Consider the following 17,558-nt stretch of genomic DNA (forward strand, 5'->3'; position numbering starts at 1 on the left):
TGGTGTTAAGATGTTGTTGTTTCAGCTGAGGATGGTGAAGTTTGAAGGTTTTGCCACAAAGGAAACAGGACTTTGTGTGCCCTGTCTGAAGAAATATATCTACAAAACATAAAGTGCTTTTAACACCACCCACCCTCCCACCCACCCAGCTCAGCCCCCAAGTGTTTATGTAATGCTGGTATGGGGTGTCAGTTACTAAATCTAATTAGTGCGTCAGAAAGCGGGGGCTACACCTAAAGCCCCCGCTTTCTGATGTCTTTTTGCAGCTGCTCAGAAAATTCTGACTTGGCCTTTATCCACCCAAACCCAAACCCACCCGGATAAAGGCCAAGTCAGAAAATGGATGCAGAAACTTTCCATGTACTTCTAAATCAGTTTTTATACAAATTCTGTAAGCTGTAAAAATGTTTTTCTCTACATAATGTATCATTATAAACATCTCTGGTAGCCTAAAGATAGTTTAAAACCTTTGACAATTTTTACCTATAAAACATGATAAGCAAAAACTCATTCATTCCCAAAACGTTTGATTCTACAAAATCTACTATAATCAAGAAAATATAATTGTCTGTGACCAATAATAAATACCTGCATTTATCTGGGATTTATTTATTTACTATTTCATATTTTAAAGCCCTCAACAAAGATCTCGTTTTTTGAGATACATATGTCACAGTAAATAAAAGTATCAAAAAAGGAGATGACAGTTAACATCCATGAAAAAAATGCATTTTAAAATAGTAGATTTAGTCATTTAAAACATGAGAATAAAAAATAAATGATGTCTGTTTAATACTTTTTGCAGAACATTTCAGATCAGAGGTGCATGATAACAGAAGGCAGATGTCCCTGCTCTGCATGAAGTACAGCCATGATTTGGTGAAATGATTAATAACATTGCAGTGAGAAAGGTTTGATAAATTGAAGGATGGTCTTCTTACAGACAGAGCAGGGAAGCGAATTTTTGGGAAGCCTTCCATTATCAACAAAAAATCTTTTTCATACTCTACAATCAGTAAACTCTGTAACAAACATGATCTGTAATTGTTTCAAAACTCACCAGACGACTTCATGATTGGCTCAAGGACAGGACACAAAACACAGGGTTGTGGTAACTGTAATACGTTCTCAGGACACCTGAATGAAGATTCTGCTGTGGCTGAAAAACAAAAATGAGGTCAAGCAGGGTGTTCTTGTCTGTAGTGGCAGAGGTGATCAGCTGTGAATACCCTCTCGACTGAAACTGCTCCAGAATCTGTTTCCTTCCACTCTGTAACTGGTTCTCATTAAAATCTCCACACACAATGATTGGGTGACAGTCCATTATTTCAAGTGAATCTAAAAGACTTACCAGGTTTTGCATGAATGGTGTCAAACTGTAGTCAGGAGGTCTGTACACAACAGCAATGAGCGCAGGGAATGGAGCCTGAACCTTCAACACTAAGAACTCAAGATCAGTGACATTATGCAGATACTGTTTTACCTGAACCTGAAAATGATTCCTCAAATACACAACAACTCCACCACCACTTCTGCTGGCCATGTGAGGAAAGTTTGTGTAGGACACATGTCTGTTGCGTTTGAACATGGTGTAGCCGTCCAAATGAAGACTGTCTGCAACAAAGGAGCCTTGGAGGTGAGATTCAGTGAGACACAAAACATCTGCTAAGCACATTTCATGATGACTCTTGATGTCACTGATGTGAGATGGCAAACCCTCTGTATTGTGATGGATCAGTGTAAGAGTGTCAGGTCTGCTGGCTGTTTCTCTGACCTGAAGAAGAGGCATCATTTCCTCAACGCTGGCTTGTCTCATGGTTTGCAGCGCTGCAGTTACCTCGGGATTGGCGTAAATCTTTTTCTCATCCAAGTCCTGTAAATAGAGTCCACTGAGAGACGTCACCCTGCTGAGAGCAACATAAGCCATACCTGGTTCAAAAATGTTCTTCATTGAAACTACAGCTGTCTGTGTTGTAAGACCCTGGGTTTTGTGAATTGTGCAGGCGAATGCTAGCTTTACAGGAAACTGTCTGCGTACCGCTCCTTTAAACTTCAGACTCTCCTCTGCTCTCTCAATGTAAACCAGATCATCAGATGCTGCATTAGCACTGCGGTTGTTTCTCATAGGCTGCCGGTTGTCCATTCTGAGCCCCAGTTTAATTATTTGTCCATCATTTTCAGATCTCACCACCTTTATCAGTATACCAAAAGCACCATTGACCAAACCGTTTAGTGTGTCCAAGTTTCTGGTCAGCATCACTCGAGCTCCTTCAGCAACATTCAGGGTGTCGGGTAAATCATTTCTCCCACCTGTAAATGGTTTGTCTCTTCGTGCCATTCTGCCTGTACATTTATCCTTCTGGAAATCGTCTGCATTGATGATTATGATGTTTGAATGAAGCTTCTTGAGCGTATCTGTGTTGTGGGATTCAACATTCTTGTTGGTGGCATAAATGTGTAAGACCTCGATTGGACATTCTTCTGGTGCAGTCACAGCCTGTGACAACAAATCTCTGTCGCACTGAGAAAACTCATCTGTCTTTTCTTTCACTCTAATCCTGTTCAACATCTCTGCAAAGGCCACATCATCTTTCTGACGCATGATCTCAGTTAGAGTGATCATCTGAAAATGTTCCTGCCATAGGTCAATCTGTTCTGGATCGAAAACACAGAGAGGTTTAGACTGTCGCACTGGTGGCAGCTGGTAAAAATCTCCAACAGCTAAAACTGACATTCCACCAAAAGGTCTCTGAGTGCCTTTGATTTGTTTCAGTCTTGCATCCACATAAGCAAAAAGGGGTTTTGAAACCATCGAAATCTCATCAATAACAATAATTTCAGCATTTATAAGCTCAGATCTGACTTCATCCAGTTGGTTACCAAGTCCTTGAATGGGTGGATTCAGACTCCTGGGTAGTTTCAGTAGAGAATGTAACGTAGAGCCATTGATAGAAAAAGCTGCTGTCCCAGTAAATGAAGTCAGTAAAACAGTTGGATTTGATATGTCAGCTTCTTCTGCATTAGCAGGCAGTCTGCTCAGGATCTTTGATGCTTCAGAGTGAATACATTTAATCAGATGTGACTTTCCAGTTCCTGCACCACCGTTGATATAGAAGAAAAATGGATCTGGGTTCAAACCACAAATGCGCTGAATACACCAGTCTCTTATGGCATAGAACACACAGGCCTGCTTCTGGTTCAGATTCTGATACATTACACGTACCACAGCTGGATCGACTGCAGGTTGTTCTCTGATGGCTCTGATCTCTGTTACAGCATCAGACTGACGACTGTAGTCGGGAACATTCTCCTGTTCGTTCTCATCATCAGAATGTCTCTCAGGAAGATTCTCATCACATTGCAACCTCACAACTTCAGATTCAGGAGCAAGATTACACCATTCATCGATCACAACATCCCTATTTTGTTCAAACTCTTCCAGTGCACTCTCAATATCCTCAGAGTTCTTCTCATACTTGTCTTTATTTCTCTTCACAACCCTTTTCACAGACTCACTGTGGTCTGAACATGGAAGTCGCACAAAACCTGAGTTGTAGAAGGACTGATAGGTTTGGAACCCTTGTGGTTTCAGTTCCTGCTCTGATCTGTGTGGAAGGTAAAGTCTCAACAGCCGTCCATAATATTGCTCAGGATCTTTTTCCTCTGAACAGTAGTAATACCTGATTATAGCTGGTTTATCATTCTTTCGCCTTTGTACAAATCCAAGCTGGTTTAGAAGAGGAAGCACATCTTTTCCTTCATTTGGACCACTCACCAACCGGCACAAGGCAGCAAAATCAGCCAGGGACATTTCCTCATATTCTGGTGTCTCAGGTCTGCATTTGTATTTATCACTCAAACTTGTCATCCAAATATTACAACTGTCGTGTGTTGTGGATTCCAGATAGCTCATGGGGCGACTCATTTTTACTGGGTTATCATCTGTTGGTACAAATACAACACTGCGGGAACATTTTTTCATTTTTAGGCCACAGACTCGAGTCACACACTCCTGTGCGCTGATTTCTCTCTTTTTTGAATAAGCCTGCATCACAGCTCTCATTTCATCACATTCATTGACCATGTTCTTATCAGAGTTGTCAATAACTGTCTTCAGGTATTCAGAGAGGCCAGATTCTTTCTTCGTTATATATTTACAGAGGTATTCTATACATGAATAGGCATTCAATATGAACGAGACATCTAAATTAGAGTTCCAGGCTTCAAGCAGGTGTGGGTTGTAATTGTTGATCCAACAGTCCTTTGGGTCACGTTTCAGAATCAGCGCCGTTTTCTTGTTTATGTCTTGGAGGCATTGTTCATACTCATTCATTGTCAAGTTGCATCGTGACAGAATCTGCTCTATGGTGAGGGAAGCAGCTTCAGGTTCCTTCAGCAGGTTCAACAAAGGTCTGAGTTTCGCTTTTGCAGCTTCAGTGTCTGAATCCTCATCCTGTCTCACAATCATTGTTCTTGTGGATGGCGGTTTTGGAAACCCAAATCTACAACCAGAGTTCACACTCTTAAAGCATGTTTTTGTGTGGTTTTTGCTGTGCTTTTGTAGTTCAGCGACTTTTTTGTGCAGTTCAGGTTGTTTTTCTGGATCAGGGAGTTGAGCTGAGATGTATCTGTCCACAAAGTCACAGACAGTTTGGTCATCGTCCACATCTACTTCTACCTTTTCTCGAATCCACAGCAACATGTGTATATGCGGACTACCTCTGTGCTGGAACTCAACTCTGTAAAAGTAATCAATGATTTCACCAAGGGGCTGTGCAGGAGAAAAAAGCAAATCTCTGAACAAAGCCTCGACACGCTTATCAAACATTCGCATGGTGGTTACTGGATTTGATCTTAGAATTTCACACTTTTCTGACCAGTCCAGGGCTTCAAAATCAACCTCTTCACCTTGCTGTCTCTTTATTGCTTGAATCACTTCAGGCCATCTCATCTCAGCAGCAGAGAAAGTGACAAAGAACTGAGGTGTTCCTACTTGACGAAGCATACTGAATAAATCTCTGGTAGTTTTCTGTCAGTAAGCTGGAGTTCCTCTGAGTGGCTGCATAAATCTGATTGCATCTTTATTTCTTACCAGCTTCTCTACTTCTGTCTTGCTTTGTAACATTCCTGATGTGATTTTGCGTCCGTCTTTCGTCATAGTTTTACCTTTCCTTAACTGTATTGTCATGCTGGAATTAGCCAGGTGTATCTCAGTAACAAACTGTGAGAAAAACAGGTAATTTGTATCTTTAGCAAATCTTGCATCAATGTTGAAAAGCCTTGACTTGAAGTAAGCACTTGGTGTGAGTTTAAGACGTCTCTTTTCATCCAGTGTATTCTGACCGGTAGGAAACTGCACAGGAAATGCCATGGCTTCCAAATGAGGAGTTCTGAAGAAACTAACAGGATTGTTTCTTTCTGCAGGAGCCACACAATATGTGTTATCAGTGAAACAGAGAATCTCTTCTGAAATGTCTACAGGCTGCAGACAACTTTCTAGAGCAAAACCTCCATTGTTCAAATCACTTTCTGGTTCCTCTGGATTTTGTTCCTCTGGTTGTTCATCACAGGATTGCATATCAACATCTTGTTCACTTTCAGACTCGGTTTCACACAAAAGGGCATCTTTTTCATAGTTGTCAATTTCCATTAAATCTGCTTCATCATAATCATCACTTGCCATGCTGGCTTCATCACTGCTGTCATCATCAGGTAACGTTGGATCACAAAGCAATGCATCATCTCTGATAACAATATCTGTGTACTGTGGATGAATCTGTTTGAGTTTACGCAGGGCTTGGATCAGTTTAGACCAGGTGACAGTCTGGAACAGCTGATGGCCTTTGTAGCACAGTCGTCTTTTAAGCTTGATCCTCATTATCTGTGATTGGCTTCTGAGCCGAGGCAAACAGTCAACTGTTTGTTGGACTTCAGATGGTACACACACCACATTACCACGTATGAGTCTTTGTCTGCCCTTTGGAAGTGGAATAATCTTTGCAAATGGTATGCATTTGGCAATCAGATGTCTCTCCAGAATGTTGAGATCACACAGTTCAGCTGGAATATCCTGCAGATCTAAACCATTGACAGCAGCAAGCCTTGGCATGCATCCACTTTTGAGGGAACTGTGACACGTGTGACAGATATACTCCTTTTTTCTCTCAACAGGAAAGCTGCAGTGATCATTACATGCTTCATCACACACATGAACAAATTTACCAGTTAGACACTGCTGAGCTACAGTTTGATGTTTTAAGTAATTGTTTCTTTTGCAGATTTTCACCTGATTAGGAAAAGAAGCTTTTAGACAAACAGTACAAACATAAGATGGTGCTGACTTAATGTTGGATCTGAAACGAGATATGGCCTCATTCATCAAAGAGTTATCTGGATGATACTGTAAACTTTCAGCTGGTCGATGCATCTGGCGATATTTTCTTTTTATGTTCATTGCACATCTGATATTGTGCATCTGTCTGAAAGAAAAACACTTCCAATATTTTACTCTCATTCGTTCTCTCATATTGTCCTTGTGATGCTGCTTAAATTGTCTCTCTTCTCCATAACGTTTGATGATGTAAGATCGTTTTTTCTGTTTAAATTCTTCACTTTCTTGATATAGGTTATAAACATATGACCTCATGTAAGCTTTATGTCTTTCTCTGAATCCAGCACAAGTTCTGTATGTTCTTCTTATACGCTCCTTTTGCTTTTCTTTGAATATAAGATTGTCTTTATATGTCCTTATGACACGCTCTCTTTTTCTCGCTCTCGTTGTAGCACTTTCTCTATAGATCTTTCTCATTTGCTCCTTCTGTTTTTCCTTAAAATCATCCCTTTCTTGATAGATCTTTCTCAAATGTTCTCTCTGTTTCTGTCTATATGTTGCATTTTGTTTATACAGATTATTTTTGTACACATTCTTCTTCTGTCTGTGATCTGGATCATTAGACTTTCTACTGGAATTTTTTTTCTTTGTCTTAAAGCTTTCATTAAAAGTGTACATTTGCCGTTCTTTCTTTTTCTGATTTTCCTTCCTTTGTGGTAGTTTCTGTTGGGCCAATAATCTTCTCTTCATTTTTAGTCTTAGGTGTTTATTATATTTCAACAGTTTATGGGAGACTTCCTCTGTTGTCTTAGTTGAACAGGAGGCAGTGTTTGAATTATTCTGAGGAACAGAATCTGATGTTACCTGAGTGACTCTCACAGAAGATGCAGAGGTTTCTTTTTCTAAATGATAGTTTATCTCAGGAGCAGCTGTCTCATTTGAATAATCCACTCTGGATGACGTCACATCACTGGTTAAAGTATTGGTCACAGTTTTCCATGGCTGCCGAGTGGATGTTTGTGGGTTTAATTCATCAACAGGTTCATTTAGGGCTGATGCTGGAACACTTGTAGTGGTTTGTCTGTATTCGGTGGTTTGATTAGCATGTCTTTGGTAGGTAGCGTTTTCACTGTGAAACTCGACAGGCTGTAGCTCATAAGTGCAGGTTGGCGCAATGCTAAGCGTTCGGTACAAGCGTTTGATCCTGTCAATCATGTCGTTAAGACGTGTGAATTTTAACATAACTGCAGTTCCACCACTTACAGCTAGCGACAATGGCATTCCTGTAGACTTGCGTGGGTGAGGGTCAAAGTATGCGTATTCACCTGAAGTCAGCCTGCAAACTGCGATGACATTTCCTCCCATGACTAGCAAAGCATAGCGAACCGCTGAAGCCAAACACTGTAGTCCCTGTTCAAGGCTCGGAAGATGATCTGTACCATCAAATGTGCCGTAACGAGCAAACTGAGACATGTCCACTTGATACTCGTGTCTGCGGCTGGTGACCACTGAGGGAAGCTCATCGGAGGCTAGAAACACGCTGTTCACAAACCTCTTTCTGGCATCTGAATACATGGCATGGCCTTTGTCCAACACATGATTAAGATCTGCTCTGGTAATGAATTCATCCTCGTGTAAGAATGACAGGAAAACCAAACTGTTAGCCATGCATTGCTGATTCCTGTACTTTCCATACCTAGGAGAAGCCTGGCTTCGAGATGCACAGATGCTACTCACTAGTGGACGACTTTCACTGTTTGTAACCTGTACATGAGACGGTCCTGGAGCTTCTCCATCATGCTGCGTTTGCACAGTTACCTGGGGTTCAATATGGATTACCTGCTGTACTTTAGCGTTTGGCACACATGCTGAGGGAACACCTCTCTTTACCACATCTGCATAAGACACTGCGGCTGTCTGAATGCTGCTCTGCACTTCTGGACTGGGAATACTTGTAACAGACACCTTTACCTCCTCACCGCTCTGAGAAACATTTACCTGTTCTTTCTGCTTTTGCCATCTAAGCTTCTGGGCCTGTGACCTTTGACCTTTTCTAGGCATTTTGCTGAAGTGTATATGTATTTATACACAAATATAAACAGAACTCAACCTGGAAACACTGAAAAACTTGTAACTCTTCAACTATTAAATCTGAGAAATATATTCAAATGTTCTTGTGAATCTGTAATAGATGTACAAGGCTGACTCTAATCTAAACTGAAAATGAAAGATATTCAAGGTCTCTCAAAACACTTGGCTCAGTTTTATTTGAGCTTTTTCAAAAAATGTATAATTCTACTTATATTTGTTTAACCAGAGTGGTTAATCTGTACAGGGATATGCAGAATAAATCTCAACAATCAACAGAGTATAATAAAATGTGTAGCTTTTAAGTAGAGTTAGTGTAAATCTTCCAGATATCTAAATTTTAAAGCATATAAAAATATATAAACAGCTCTGGTGGTGTGATCAGATGAGAGGCAATGAGGATTCTTCAGCTGGATATTCTGCAGCAGTCAGGAAACAGGAAGTCTGGGTTCTCAGGGCAGCTTCTCGATGATAATTGTAGCTGAACACTTACACTCAGTAACAGAAATGACTTTGTCTTTAAATAACAATAGTATAAACTTGTAGTCAAATGTTATAGCCAATGAAACAGACTTGAAAAATATATATGAATCTAATTTAATATTTATGTAAATACAGCAGTCTGAATATATTACAAGATTTTACCAGAAGATATTACCAGATTTTCTTATTACAAATTAATCTTTAAAAAAGGATGTATATTATATATAATTTATCAAAGTAATTGCACCTGTAAGCCAAACAGCCAATCAATGCTTATTCCAAAGTGTGATGCAAAATTAAAATGACAAATGTAGGGCTGAGTAAGTAAATTCTACTGCGAGTTCTACTGTACTGTAATTCTACTATTGTAATTTCAACTTTCTACTTGTAATTTCCAGCAAAAAGACTGGATGTGAGAGAGTTTAACGACAGGAAAGAAGGAGCAGTGAGAGCAGAGATCTCTCAGAATTCTGTAACAGATAGATGAAGTACTGGTAACTTCAATTTCCCAAAAATGGGGCCATGTCAAAACTTGATTATTCCAGTCAAAACTTGATTCCAGTCAAAAGTTGATTCCAGTTAAAAACGTGATTTTTGATAACTTAGATAGAGCTTGTGGGATAGAGTGAAGCAAGATAGAACGTCTTGTCAAAATAGATAGAGTGGGTAGAGTGATAGGACAGACTGAATGGCTTGTTAATGATAGAGGGAGAGAGCTTCTGCAGCAGGTCACCTGTAAGACACAAAGAGACAGGAATTAGGCATATTTCCAATAAGCTTGGCTTTACCACTTTCTTCAGACTATAAGGTGAACTTAAAATCCTGTCATTTTCTCAAAAATCAACTGTGTGCCTTATGTATTGATTCTGGTTGTGCCCACTGACCTCGAACTGGATTTATGTGATACCACAAGGCTCAAACTTCTGTCAAAATGTTTTAGTACAACTCTGGTAAACTATGAAGCTGCAGCGCTTGATGCACTGCTGGAATATTACAGCTACCATAGTCAGGAGCCTCATGGAGTAATAGCTACTGTGTGTCATCACAATATTATGGTGTGTGTATAAGGATCTGACACCTTTTAAAAGACATGCTTAAGAATCAGATTTTAATCTGATCAACCCATCAAAAATTTGATGGATTTGTAAAGGAGAGATAAATTGAAAAAGTGATTGTATTGTTTTGTATTTTATATGTTACAACTGGATAATGTTGAGAGTTACTGTGAGAATGAGTTAAAATTTCAATTGTCTGTGTTGTTTGGCTTAATTCAACTTGTAGTCTGAAAAATACAGTACATATAGGGCTTTACACACTGAAGAGTTCTACAGTACATTATTGGACTGAACTGAATAAAAATGGTTAAAAAATGGTGGTGGAACTGTTGTAAGGACATTCTGAATTCTATCAGCACAATAAAAACAAACGGAACAAAATTAAACTACCATGTGCTGCTACAATAACTTACAGTAAATCTTATATGGTCCAACAAAGCCCACACACTGAGGTTAAAGCAGACAGTTTCAGGCCACCTGCTTTAAAAACTTTACATCTAATCAACTCAAATGTAAGCCACGTCACATGTTTCAAAATCCCCAAAGTTCTCTCATCCCTGTTTCTGTGTGGGACCTGGGACAACAGTATATCATAATATCTAGATAGCCGTTAACATAAAAATAAACAATAATTTAAGCAGTCTGACTTTGGGCAAAATGTGAAATTTGGAGATGGATGGTTCCTGCTTACACATTTCTACATATTTCGGTCACATTAGAGGCATGTTTAATACATAGCGATAAACACACCACTAAATCTATGATAAACTTATCAAAGTTGATATTAAGGCCTAATTAGGTAAATGTATTATGATGATAATTTCTTTGTAGATCATTTAATGATAAACAAACGAATGTTGTATCTGTGATGTTTTAAGTAAGGTCTTTGGTGGAGTTTCTTCCATTTCTTCAGAAACATGACTTTCAGATAGTTCATCGTTTGTAAATGTGGGAAAGATTTTGTAAAAAAAACAAACAAACAAAAAAACAAAAAAAACCCACAGTCTTGTTAAAAAATATCTGTCCCTTTACAAATCTTATATTTTCATCACACTTCCATTTTCCAGGAAATTGATCTGAAGCGCACAAGTAAGTCCAACTGACTAATCAGAATCTCGACTTTGATGAAATTGAGATCCTTGAAATGATTTCAAAACACTATTTTTGACCTTAATTAAGACAACTCTGAAATTAAAGTGGACCAAAATCCCCCAGTGATGTAAATCAGTCATTACTAGTTACTATAAATGCTTGATGGTAATTGTTGCTAACAGGACTTTCACAGCTGGGTATTAGAGAACAGATAGCTCTGGTTTGGTTTTCTCTGCTTCATACATGAAATCATCACTTTAAAACTGCTTGTATTTGTATTTATCCAGGTCATCCTTGTTAGAAGATTTGAAACATGTGACAAAAAAAAGCATAAACAAAATAAATCTGCAAGGAAGAAAGACTTTTCCCAGCACTGTACCTCAGACAAAACCTTTACTTACCAGACTTGAGACGATCAGATCAGCAGTCTAGATAAAGAAAACAAAACATCAGATCACTGTTTAATGATTCAGACTGTTGAGCCTCTTCACACACAATCCAATTTACTGTGACATTAAATAACTAGTAAAATCCTCCATTTCTTCAAGCCTTTATGAACTCACTGTAGTCTAAAGAGGGCACAATTTAATTGCAGAGTCTCAGATGGCTTTAACATGTTTAATAAAAACATTTGTACTACAGAATTGCAAAGAATAGGCACCAAAATTTGTTGGGACAAATGCAGGATATACCAAATATTTCGTACACAGAAGCTTTGTGGCTCCAACATTTTCTATCACAAGTCAGCTCTAATAAAATGTGAAGAACGACAACTTTTAATCGCATTTCAGATTAAAAATGTTGAATACAAATTAATTATTTAAATCAGAAGCAACAGAAAACCACAACAACAACAGTGGCACACCATTTTTTTAATGAAAATTTCTTAAAAATGTTACACTAAAAAAAGTCATTCCATTGTACTTGTTGCTAGCAATATTTATGTTTTTTGCAGTATATCCCTTTTTGGCAACATTAATATTTAATTTTAAAATATTGGCTTTAATATACCTACTCCAACTGTACTTCTCTTACATTTTAATTATTGCGTAAGTGTTTAAGCTATCACTTACAGTCACTCAGGCAAAATACTTCTAGTGTTTCAACTTCATGCTAATTCATAAGTGGAATGAAAGAGACAATAAAAATCGATAGCTGTGGTGCTTTTAAGTGTTTAAGGTACCACCTATACTCACCTAAAGCACTTTCATAGTTTTGTTTGATACTTAAATCCACAAACATAAGGAGAAATCGAACAACTGCATAAAGATATCTCTGACATTTAACTATGTTTGGACTTGATAAGCCATCAAAAATTAAAATCAGACAAAAATGGGCTATTAAATTCCTTTGACATTTTCAGGGGCAGTCAGTGGTCCTGTGTGGGGGCTTTGCTGCTACAGATTCTAAATCCTGACTATTTGTTTTTGCCCATGAGTGAATGGCAAGATGACACAAATAGCCAAACTACTATAAGTAAATTACTAAACATTACCATTACTGTCTACTTACCAGCAAAGGCAAAACCAGAGATCTGTTCACTCTGTGTAACAAAAGACAAAGAACAAAAATACAGGATCAGACAACTCCAATCAGCATTAGAGTCAATACTGCATCACTCTCTGTAGTCAAAAAGCTTCCGGAAACTTCTTTGTTAAACACAGCTGGAATACAAACAACAACTCTCCTCTGTTTTCTTTTTCCGCACCCTAATAAAGATTATCATCTTCATAAAGGTAATATGTAGTTTTATCCATTTGCAATAAGCCACACAAGTTTCTGAGTCATGTAATGCTCCAAAATTTAGGTTCGATTACTTAAGAGAGTAGATATCGTAACCAATGATTTGCAACCCCTAGCACTGCACACTTTATCAAATGGTGATGTCACAATTTAAAAGTAGGCAACAATCACAAATGATAGCTTGTATGGAATGTTTGTAGGCTTTAACATTTGAGGTGGCCTGAATTCAAATTCTATTAACACAATAAAAACAAACAGAGTCTATAAACTTACACCAAGATGTGCTGCTTCAATAACTTACTGTAAATATTATATGGTCTAACAAAACCAACACACTGAGGTTAGAGCAGACAGTTTCAGGCCACCTACTTAAAATTTATGTCACATCACATGTTCCTTAATCCCCAAAGTTCTCAAATCCCTGTTTCTGTGTGTACTTACCTGGGACAACAGTACATCATAATATCTGGGCACACAGAAACAGGGATTTGAGATCCGTTAACATAAAAGTAAACAGTACTTTATTCAGTGTGACTTTTGGCAAAATGAGAAATTTGCAGATGAATGGTTCCTACCAAGCAGTTTCTACATATTTTAGTCACATTTGGGGTATGTTTAATACACAGCCATAAGCACTCCACTAAATCTAGGACGTACTTATAATGGCCAATTTAAAGGCCTAATTAAAAATGTAGTATGGTAAATGAACTGGTTCTTATATAGCGTTTTTCTACTCTTCTGAGCACTCAAAGCGCTTTATAAAACTTGTACATTCACCCAAGCACATTTCTCCTAAGTGCTTCCTAACTGACATTCACACTCTGATGGACACATCAGAGAGCAACTTGGGGTTAGTACTTTGCCCAAGGATATTTGGCATACAGACTAGTGGAAGCTCATTAATCGAACCACCAACCTTCCGATCAGTAGATGACCTGCTCTACCACCTGAGCTACAGCCACCCCTATGTATGATGATCATTTATTCGTAGATCTGTATCTGTGCTTTTGATTTTTACCAGTCATCAACAAAATCTTTAATTAAAAGACTAATTCAAAAAACAGTTTTCAGACAGTGACATAATTATTGAAGGGAAAGAACCTTTTGAAATCCACTAGGCCCTACTGAAGACTTAATTGTACCTAAACTGCTGCTCATGAGCTGCTCTAATGTGAAAAAATATGCGCTGCTACAATAACCTACCGACCTGGAAATGTTTACACAGACTTTTCTAGGATTTGATCAATTTTAATGATCATTAGGGCTGCCACAAACGATTATTTTGATAGTCGACTAGTCACCGATTATTTTTGCGATTAGTCGACTAATCAGGTCATGCATCCACCAGCATGCATCTGCTCTTATATAACTATCATTAGCTTACAGCTTTAAGTGTTTAAAGTTTGTGCTAACTAAAAATAAAGACAAGATGATAGTTTATTAAATTTTAATGAAATTTGCAGATTGTTTCGGTGAAGTTTAATAAACTCCTTGCTATCTAAAATATAACAGGACACCGGAGTATATTTTCGAGCATCTCACACTTCTGATAACCAGCTGTCTGCTTGACGTTTATTCAGCTGTGTAAAAACTATAACTTTAATCTCAGCCAAACCGATTTACTCAGGAACAAATAAAATACTAAAAAAGCCAAACAATAACATTTTTAAGTTATCTAAGTGACTTATGCATGTTTAACCTGAGTAGCGAAAGACGGCGGTGGGTTTGAAAACGATTTGCCGGAAGTCCGGTGTTCTCAGCGGCTCTAGTGAGCCTTGCCCCCGGCTAGCTATCGAGCTAGTGGTTAACAGACGTCTCCGAAAACGTCGGAGCGCTTTTGAAAATATGTGGTGTCTTGATAAACTGAGCAGATATTTGAAGTTTACACAGTTGCATTCTCGCCTGAAAATATGTTAAACGTTTATTTTGTGACCCAGAAAGAATAATAAGAGTAATATTAAAACTAACTAGCTGCCGCCATTGTTGATAACTGAGCTGGGCTGCGCTATGAATTCTGGGACAGAGCTACTTCTTCTTCTTCAGGGTTTAACGGCAGCTGGCATCCTTGTACATGCAGTGCTGCCATCTTCTGTTTCAGTCCGTTATTACACTCTTAAATCCCGCTACTTATTCCTGCGTCTTTTGGGATCTTACAAAGCTTCAAACGAAGCGTCGACTATTAAATCAGTCGTCGACGATTTTGATAGTCGACGTAATCGTGACTAGTCGACTAATCGTGGCAGCCCTAATGATCATCAATAGCTGTGCTGACTCACAGCACTAAACTGAATCTCCTATAATGAGAAACATTTCCCAGCACTGCACCTCAGAAAAACCTTTACTCACCAGACTTGAGACGATCAGATCAGCAGTCTAGAGAAGGGAAACAATTCATCAGATCACTGTTTGAAGATTCAGACTGTTGAGCCTCTTCACACACAATCCAATTTACTGTGACACAAATTAACGAGTAAAATCCTCAATTACTTTAAGCTTTTTTTTAGTCTAAAGAAGAGATAATTGAACTGTGTGGTCTCACATGGCTATAGCAAGTGTAATAAAAGCATTATTACTACAGAAATGCAAAGAACAGGCACCAATATTTGTTGGCACAAGTGCAGGATACACCAAATATTTCCTACACAGAAGCCTTGTGGCTCCAACATTTTCTACAACAGGTCAGTTCTAATAAAGTGTGAAAAACCACAACTTTTAATGTCCTTTCAGGTTAAAAACATTAAATACAAAGTAATTATTTTAATCAGAAGCAACAGAAAACCTCATGTTTTGGTTAGTCTGATATGAATATGCAAATCCTAAAATACATGTAAATATTGACATGTTACAATAACAGAGGTGCAGAATGCTTTGTGATTAAAACGAAATGTCTTAAAATATTACACTAAAAAGTCCTTTCATTGTACCAGTTGCTAGGAATATTTATGTATGTTGCAATGTCCCTTTTTGGCAACATTTCTATTTCATTTTAAAACACATTATATTCACTAAATAAGTAATAAACTAATTCGACACATTGGCTGTAATGTACCTAACAATGTCCACTCACACCTCTGGTTCTCTTCGTTTTTATTATTGCTTAACTGTTAAAGCTATTATACCGAGTCAGGCAAAGTACTTCTACAGTGTTCTGACTTTAATGTAATACATCAGCAGAATTTGAGAGACAATATAAATCAATACCTGTGCAGCTCTTAAGTGTTTGAGCAACCACTTATACTGACTCCCCTAAAACACTTTCATTGTTTTGTCTGCTACTTAAATCCAAAAACATAAGGAGGAAATTAACACCTGGACAAAGACATCTGACATTTAACTGTTTGGATTCAATAAGCCATAAGAAATTTAATTCATACATAAATGGGCTATTAAACTTCAGGGACATTTTCAGGGAGACTCAGAGGCCCTGTGTGGGGGCTTTGCTGCTACAGGTCACAAATCTATGTTTTTGCCAATCAGTAAATGGAAACATATCACAAAAAGTCAAACTGTATTTAAGTTGCCAAATGTGCTACACAATGCCAGGTTTATACTGCTTCAGTTACAATCACTGTTTACTTACCAGCAAAGGCAAAACCAAAGATCTCTTTCACTCTGTGTAACAAAAGACAAAGCACAAAAATACAGAATGAGACAACTCAGATCAGCATCACAATCAATACTACATCAATCTGTGTAGTCCAAAAGATTCAGTACACTTCTTTGTTTACCACAGCTGGAATATAAACACAAATTCTTCTCTTTTTTTCTACACCTTATTAAAGATTACTGTCTTCATTAAGGTAATATGTGGTTTCATCCATTTGTAATAGGCCACACAAGTTTCTCAGTTATGTGATAGCTCTATTAGTTTGGTGCTATTAGATAACACAGTAGATTTCATAAGCAATGATTTGCTACAGCTAACGCTGCACACTTTATTAAATTCTGACATCACAATTTTAAAGCAGCAACAATCATAAATGAAAGCTTGGATATTTGTAGGCTTCAACATTTGAGTTGGTCTGCATTCAAATTCTGCTTCCTAAAAATATTATCACCTGCACACAGTATCATTTAGTATCATTTAATATGCTGTTGTTTTAAATATCTACATATCATATTAATAATATTAATGGCGCACTGCTGCATTTTACTTATTTGAAGGTGGCCTTTTTTATATTTCATTAATTTTTCACAATGTGAGAAGTTAAACAGAGCTGCAGGTGTAGGTTTTACTTAAAAACCAACCTGCACAAACAAGTGTTTGTTGAACAGTTCTTAAAAATTTACTAAAAAACTAAAATTGCTTGTTAAGAGATGTTATTATTCTTATATGTGTTTTATCCCCACTCTCTCTCTCTCTCTCTCCTGTTAATTAACCCACAACACAGACGTGTCCTTTGAAGTTGCCGACGCAGCTGCTTCAGTAGCTAATCAGTGATTCTAAAATGGCTGCTCATTACCTTACAACCTAAAGAATGAGGCGAGAACTAACTTCAGCTTCCCTAAGAGACTCAGAAACACTAACACACCAAATGAACCAAATAAAACAACACAATAACTGTATTATACAATCAAATGAACCATATTCATTTCACACTGGGCCTATAGGAGCTAGGCTGGGCGTTAGCGCTTAGGTTGTTAGGGCTAGCATACCAAACACTCCTTTTAAATACTAAAATTACAAAGTTTCACTAAAAAAGCAGCCATTGTGTTACTTTAATATGACTTATACTTCGACTGGGTTTTAAAGTAACTAACAACAA

The 17,558-nt window shown here is 37.9% G+C and overlaps 1 long non-coding RNA gene across 1 annotated transcript; it reads right to left on the minus strand.

Moving 5' to 3' along the window:
- Positions 1-9,498: 9,498 nt before the first annotated feature.
- On the minus strand, positions 9,499-16,437 carry LOC134640977 (uncharacterized). The gene is made up of 3 exons (XR_010095498.1): positions 16,373-16,437; positions 15,139-15,165; positions 9,499-9,635 (listed from the first exon to the last, which is right to left on the minus strand). It is a non-coding gene; the product is annotated as an uncharacterized LOC134640977 (long non-coding RNA).
- Between the last annotated feature and the right edge of the window lie 1,121 nt (positions 16,438-17,558).

The sequence above is a fragment of the Pelmatolapia mariae genome, linkage group LG14, assembly GCF_036321145.2.
Source record: "Pelmatolapia mariae isolate MD_Pm_ZW linkage group LG14, Pm_UMD_F_2, whole genome shotgun sequence".
Taxonomy (NCBI): domain Eukaryota; kingdom Metazoa; phylum Chordata; class Actinopteri; order Cichliformes; family Cichlidae; genus Pelmatolapia; species Pelmatolapia mariae.